Genomic DNA, 7035 nt, shown 5'->3' on the forward strand with positions numbered 1-7035 from the left:
TTTTTTTAATGATTTATTGTGATGCTTATAGCAATTTCTTATTGCCATAAGATTTTCCATTATGACCGATCTCATGATAAACATTTTTTAATTGTATTCATTTTTATTTATTTAAGAAATATAGAAAAATAGTATCAAGTCTTGGTATCCTCTAACATAATCAAAATATTTTCAATTAAAAATCATCAATATAAATAATCAGTGTAAAAAACTTTATGTAATTGTATATTTTTTATTTTTATAACTTTTAAAATTATTCCATTCTATATATTATATGCAGCTATTTAATAGGATATTGAAAGACTGGTATGACTACTAATTGTATGTTTTATGCATGAAGAATAATTTAGCTAAATTCAGAGATCCTCATCTTGAGTGTACTCATAACAGAAAGTCTTTTGACCATAGAACTTGTTATAGACGTTACACAAAATCATAAAAGATTTCTACTCTTGTAGGCATAAGACATTTCTTATCAATGAAACTGATGACTTTGACATGTAAAGGTATCAATATTTGGCTATGAGAGGCACCTGAATAATGACTTGTATGAAATAGGTGCATCAAAATATATATTGAGTGGATCTGAATTGAAGGCCTCCATTACCTTATATATACTTTTAATATGTCATTTCATTAGATTTCAAGCTATCATTAGCTAAAACATTGATACAAAACGAATATGGTCACCTTTTTTCTACATTTATAACATGAATCTACATTTGTAACAGTGATAGATATAGTGAATTATATTGTCTGGATTTGGGATTTTTTCTTTCTGTTCCTTTATTTTTGCTTTCTAAACTGTTATATATTTGCTTATTTTAGTTTCAGTTGCTCTTCTTTAAATGGTTGTGTCTCTATCACCAATTGTTTTTAAATTTGGGGGCCTTTTATGAACTAACTCCCAATAACTCCTCTGATTTCTCTCATATACACATACTCCAGACATTTTTCTCTGATGTTCTACCTGGCCTAGCATCATACAATTCCCCAAGCATTACCAGACAGAAATAAATCTGTGTAGTCCAGGTAGAAATACCTAAGGCACAATAAGGATGGAGGATTCTTCATAATGTAATTTTATCACTGAATCTATCTATCTATCTATCTATCTATCTATCTATCTATCTATCTATCTATCTATATCTACATATACATATAATATTCTGTTGTATATATATTATGGTAGATAGCATTGTTCATAATTCTATATAAATATTATATAGTAAGTCAGGGAAAGTTAGATGGATCTGAATTGGATGATGGGTTTTAATTCTGACTCTTCTATTAATTACGTGGCTTTCAGCCAAATCACTTATTGGTGCTAATTCTCAGTTTCCTTATGAGCAAAATGAAGGCCTCTTTTGGCTCTAAGTATATTGCATATACATACATTATGCTATGAACTTGATGAATTTAGTATTTCTTCTTTTATACAGTTAACTAAAATGTTTAATACCCCCCTAATATATGCTAAATTGTTGCATAGGTACCAAATAACAATGAGAAAATGGTATTTTTTTTAATATTCTCTTCTCTTTGGATATCTCTCATACTTAGCTTATCTAACATTTTATTAATCTCCTTGACTTCATTTTATTTTTCTTTTTATTTCTATCTACACATAGTCAAGGAGAATAATAGAATCTTAGATAATTCATCATATATTGCGGCATTAAAGACTTTAGTTAAATGCATAAAAGCAGAAATACTTAGTTAATCAAATTCAGGTCATAATGCAATAAATTATGTTTAATAAGGGACCATAGAAGCCCAGGTTAACAACTGAAGAATAGGTATTCTAATCTTAAAGGATGAATAAGTTAAAGAACAAATCATTTAAACTATATGAAATTTTATTAAAGGGAACTATGACTTTAGAAATTCTTCAACACTTCTAGGATGACAAACTTTAGTCTAAAGCAATTTATATATGAATGAACTGCTTGTGAAAGAAGCTGATTTAGCCGCAATATTCAACTTGGTCCTCTGTAAACCATTCCATTTTTCACCAGAGATGGAGGGAATTGAGTCCAATTAACTTTGACTCCTCAGAAAAAAAATTATGGGATATTTAATAAGAGTAACTGTAGAATTTCACATTTTATTGTAACAATTGCATATTAAATGTTAATGTCCAAGCTCCTGGGAATGTTCCTTTAGTCAGGTTTAGACATTTAAAAGGTGATATTAACTGAACCAAGTTAAATTGGGTATGCAGTGATGGGCAAACTACAGCCTGCAGGCCAGATGCAAATGGTCTATCTGGTTGCCTCCACCCCAGATCAACAGAGCCTCCCTGCAGTAGCTACCCCCTCCACCAAGGCAAGATATAATGATCATTGGCCCACCTAAAGTTTTTTTTTCCCTTTCCTTTGGCCCCCTCTTTAAAAAGTTTGCCCATCACTGGAGCCTGTTCTGGTCTTTATTTTTTGTCCTATCTTCTGTTAAGTTGTCCTCCCTTCATGTCTCCTATAATTCTAAGGTTCTACATAATCACTTACCATGAGGACTCTCTACTTGATGTATATGGTGCTTTTTTTGGTATTTACCTATGCTGTCAAAGGTAAGATTCAGAATGATTAATGAAAAGGTTTGGGATATCAGCCTCCTGCTAAGTTGTTTGTATCTACAAGCAATTGAACTTATTACTGGGACCTGCCTAAAGAATACCAAGGGAAAATCCACTTTGACTTAGTCTAAGGAGCTCATTAGAATATTATTCATTTAGGTGCATAAAAGGGGCAATTTTGGCCAGGAGGAAGAAAAGCTGGAAGGATAAGAGATTCCGTGACAATGGGAGGTCACTCCTTCTTTACTTATTTTTATTTTTTATTTTTTTTTGCTCAGAAGGTGAAATTTATTTCTGAGGAAGGTCACTCATAGTTGTCACATAGTATAAAGCAGGAAATTTCTCCTCCCCTAATCCTGAGAATATAGGACTGACAAAAGTAAAAAAAAAATTAAACCACAGCTGGGAAGGTTTAGCTCCAGCATTGAAATAAAAAAAAAGCATTTACTATAATTCCTTTTTTGGGGTTGTTCCCTTTAGAATTGGTGCCAAAATTTTCTTTTTCAATTCATAATCACAATGTAGTAAAGCCAGAAAAAACCAATTGTTGCTAAAATTGAGGAGACTGTTTCATTTCTTTCTGTTTTCTTTTGTGCAGGTGTTCCTGGAGGAGATCCCTTTACTGGTAAGGATTTTTCTTCCCATGTTTTTAATTTTAAGAATAAAAAAGTTCTGACCTTCTCAAAACGCTTAGTTAGTTTATTGCCTGGATGTTTCTTTGATATTGAAGTCTTTAAGGTTTCTTTTTCTGGTGTTGTTTTAGCACACCTGTAATGGAAAAGGTGCTTCTCAGAGTCAAACCTCAGGGGTTTTTTTCAGTTGGTGCTTCAGCCACCTCTTTGCCATCTTGGGAAAGAGCATTTGGAGTTGTATGGGTACCGGTAATTCCTGTGAGCTGATGGTTGTTGTGGGCCACCAGCCCCGTGCTGGTTCTCCTTGTCTTCTGCCTCTCCTACAGAAAGGACAAGACGTGATTGAGGAAGGCCCCTTGGAGATCATGGGTGATAGTTGGGATTTCAGTGTACTGACAATGACCGAAGTTATGCTCCTTCTGAGACTCCATCCTTCATGCCCCCCATCTCACCACCAATATGAGGAGATCCACAAAGCCGGTAATAATAACGACGTTGGTAGCAGCGTGGATGTGTAGCATAGTGGGTACCTTCCACTGGAACTCTGCCTGTGCCTATTACATTGAGTGCTTCTGCCTGTTACTCTCTTTCAACCACCTCAAACTCTACAATTTCTCGATCACCCACACTATGCAGATAGTTCTGTGATTTATTTTCTTCATGGCCGTCTGATGTACAAATACATCTTCTTCAGTATCATATCAATTGATAAAACCATATCAGTTTTCTGAAGTTGAACCATTTGTCAGTGCCAAGGACTTTCCTGGAGAACTTTCTTTTCCTGGTCTTCCCTGTTGCGGATACGGCGACAAAGGTAGGGCTCAGAGTGGCTGCCCCATTGCCACTGGGGTTGTTCCCCTGTACTGTGGCAGTAGCAGTGGCCGAGCTATGGTTGGGGGTGGGGTGGATTGATGGGGAAGGCTGCTGCTGCTCACTTGGCTCTTGAATGTAGAGTGTGGAGCCGCTGCCGCCAGGCCTGAGTTTTGGAAGTGGTCTCTGCCACCTCCCTCATGCCACCTCAGAGCTAGTTCATTCCTTTCCCCATGGAATGGATGTGGAGATGTTTCCAGAGGTGGCTTTAGCTGTCTGGAAGGCTGGCACACTCTATCTTACACCACTCCTTATTTAAAAGAACTCTGAGATTTCCTGGTTAAGATGGTGGCAGAGTAAAAAGAAGAGCTTAACCTCTCCTAACTGAAACATACAGGACTCCTCAAAGGGACATAAAAACAAATCCAGACAAACGGAGGGACCCAACAACAGGGCCCAGTGTGGAAGGTACATGGAATCGGGTCATTTCCATGCTATAAAGGGGTGAAACAGCTCTCACTAAATCATAGGCTGAGCAACCCCCGCCCCCCACACACACCACCTACAATGCCAAACCCAGCTCAAAAAATAGAGCAAGTTTAGGGCACCCATTGAGTCACTGGCAGCTCCAGGGCCTGTTCCTGAGAGCAGTAAGACTTAGGACCCCAAAAGTCTAAAGAACACACATGGACTTTGAGCGCAGACACACAGCACAGGAGCGAGCGGAGGTGGACACAGGTGCGTGTGAGCGAAGGCTCTGAAACCCTGAGTGGGGAATCAGTGCAGACAGACATACGACTGTGGAAGCAATGCCCTGATACTTGTAAAGAAGCCTCCAGTAGAGGATCAAGCAAGGGGGACCATGAGGGGGCTTGACCTTGAGAAAAACCAGACCTGAGTCAGCGTGAGGATAAATCTGAGAAGGGGCGAGTCTAACAATGGCAACCCAGAATCAGGAAGGCCAAAAGAGAAAGATTAACAACAAGAAGAAGAAATCTTTAACACTAGACAACTTTTACACAGAGAAAATCCAGACAACCTAGCACACAGAAGAGGAGAACAAACAAGCATCCGGACCCTCCCAAAATAATGAAAACTGGTCATAAGCTCTTGAAGAGTTCAAATATGAGATGACGAAAAAGTTGGAAAAGATTTGACTAGAGAAATGGGAAATAACTCAAAAGGAAACCAGGCAAGAAAATAATAGTTTAAAAGGCAGAATTTTGCAATTGGAAAGTGAGGCTAAGAAATCCAATGAACTGATAAGCAAATTGAACACCAGAAATGACCAGATTGAAAAGGAAAACCAAAAGATCATAGCCGAAAACCAAAAGATTATAGCCTAAAACCAGGCCCTAAAGGCTAGAATTGAGCAATTAGAAGCTAATGATCAATCAAGACAACAAGAACAAATAAAACAAAGTCAAAAGACTCATAAAATAGAAGGAAACATGAAATATCTCAATGAGAAAGTGACAGACCAAGAAAACCGGTCTAGAAGAGACAATATGAGAATCATTGGTCTTCCAGAAAAACCCGAAATTAATAAAACTTGGACTCCATACTAAAAGAAATTATTTAGCAAAATTGTCCTGAAGTTCTACAATAAGAGGGCAATATAGACATTGAAAGGATCCATAGATCACCCTCTACTCTAGACCCAGAAAGGGCAACGCCAAGGAATATAATAGCCCAATTCAAGAGCTTTCAAATAAAAGAAAAAAAATCTTACAAGAAGCCAGAAAGAGACAATTCAAATATCAAGGAGCACCAATCAGGATCACACAGGATCTGGCAGCCTCCACACTGCAAGACCTCAAGGCTTGGAATATGATATTCAGAAAGGCAAGAGAGCTGGGCCTTCAGCCATGGATCAACTACCCATTGAAAATGACAATATACTTCCAGGGGAAAGTATGAGCATTCAACAAAATTGAAAATTTCCAAGTATTTGCACAGAAAACACCAGGACTAAATGGAAAGTTTGATATCCAACTACAAAAATCAAGAGAAACATGAAAAAGTAAATAAGAAACAGAGGGGAAAGAAAGAAAACTCATAATTTTTAAATTTGCTTTTTTAAGGGCCTCAGTAAGATCTAATTATCTGTATTCCTATGTGGAGAAATGTTATGTATAATTCTCTGTAGTGAACTCTATTCACTATTATAGTATTCACTATTATAGTAATCAGAAGAATAATTCATAGGGAGAGGGTGGAATACTAAATGGTCTAAGATGATATGGGGGGTGGAAAAGAGGGGGTGAATAGCAGGGGACACCAAGAGAAACTTGAGACAATGAGAAAAATAGGATAATCTATTACACACGAAGAGGGCATGAGAAGGGGAGGGGACAAATACTATTATAAGAAGGAGAGGAAGAGAGCATTAAGAGGTAATATTTAAACCTTACTCTCAGTGTAATCAACCCAGAGAGGGAAGAGTAGCTATATTATCCATTGGGTTATAAAACTCTATCTAACCCTACTGAGAAAGTCAGAAGGGATAAACCAAGGAGAGCAGAGGAGTGAGGAGATCAAAAAAGGGAGGGGAGCAGAAAGAGGAGGGATTTTATTAGGCCTTTAAAAATAAAAAGAGGGGAATAATAAGGGAGGGTGTAGAAAGGGAAGTTAATCAAGGGAGGGATACCAGGTTAAAGCTAATCACTGGTTTAAAAGGAAATAGTTTAAGAAGAAGGTGTAGGAATAGGGGAGGATATGAACATGTCAACAAATGCACAACTGATAATTATAACTCTGAATGTGAATGGGATAAACTCTCTCATAAAATGGGAGCAAATAGCAGAGTGGATTAGAAACCAAAACCCTACCATATGTTGTCTACAAGAAACGCATATGAGGCCGGGTTGATGTACACAAGTTTAAGGTTAAGGGCTTGAGCAAAATATTTTGGGCATCAAATGAGAAAAAGAAGGCAGGAGTGGCTATTATGATTTCTGACAAAGCCAAAGTAAAAATAGATATGATTAAAAAAGACAGGGAAGGTCATTACATCCT

At 37.2% G+C, this 7035-nt stretch overlaps 1 pseudogene; it reads right to left on the reverse strand.

The window, feature by feature from the left end:
• Positions 1–3377: 3377 nt before the first annotated feature.
• Positions 3378–7035, reverse strand: part of LOC123233448 — a 52512-nt pseudogene continuing 48854 nt past the window's right edge.

Source organism: Gracilinanus agilis, chromosome 2 (assembly GCF_016433145.1).
Source record: "Gracilinanus agilis isolate LMUSP501 chromosome 2, AgileGrace, whole genome shotgun sequence".
NCBI classification, from domain to species: Eukaryota; Metazoa; Chordata; class Mammalia; order Didelphimorphia; family Didelphidae; genus Gracilinanus; species Gracilinanus agilis.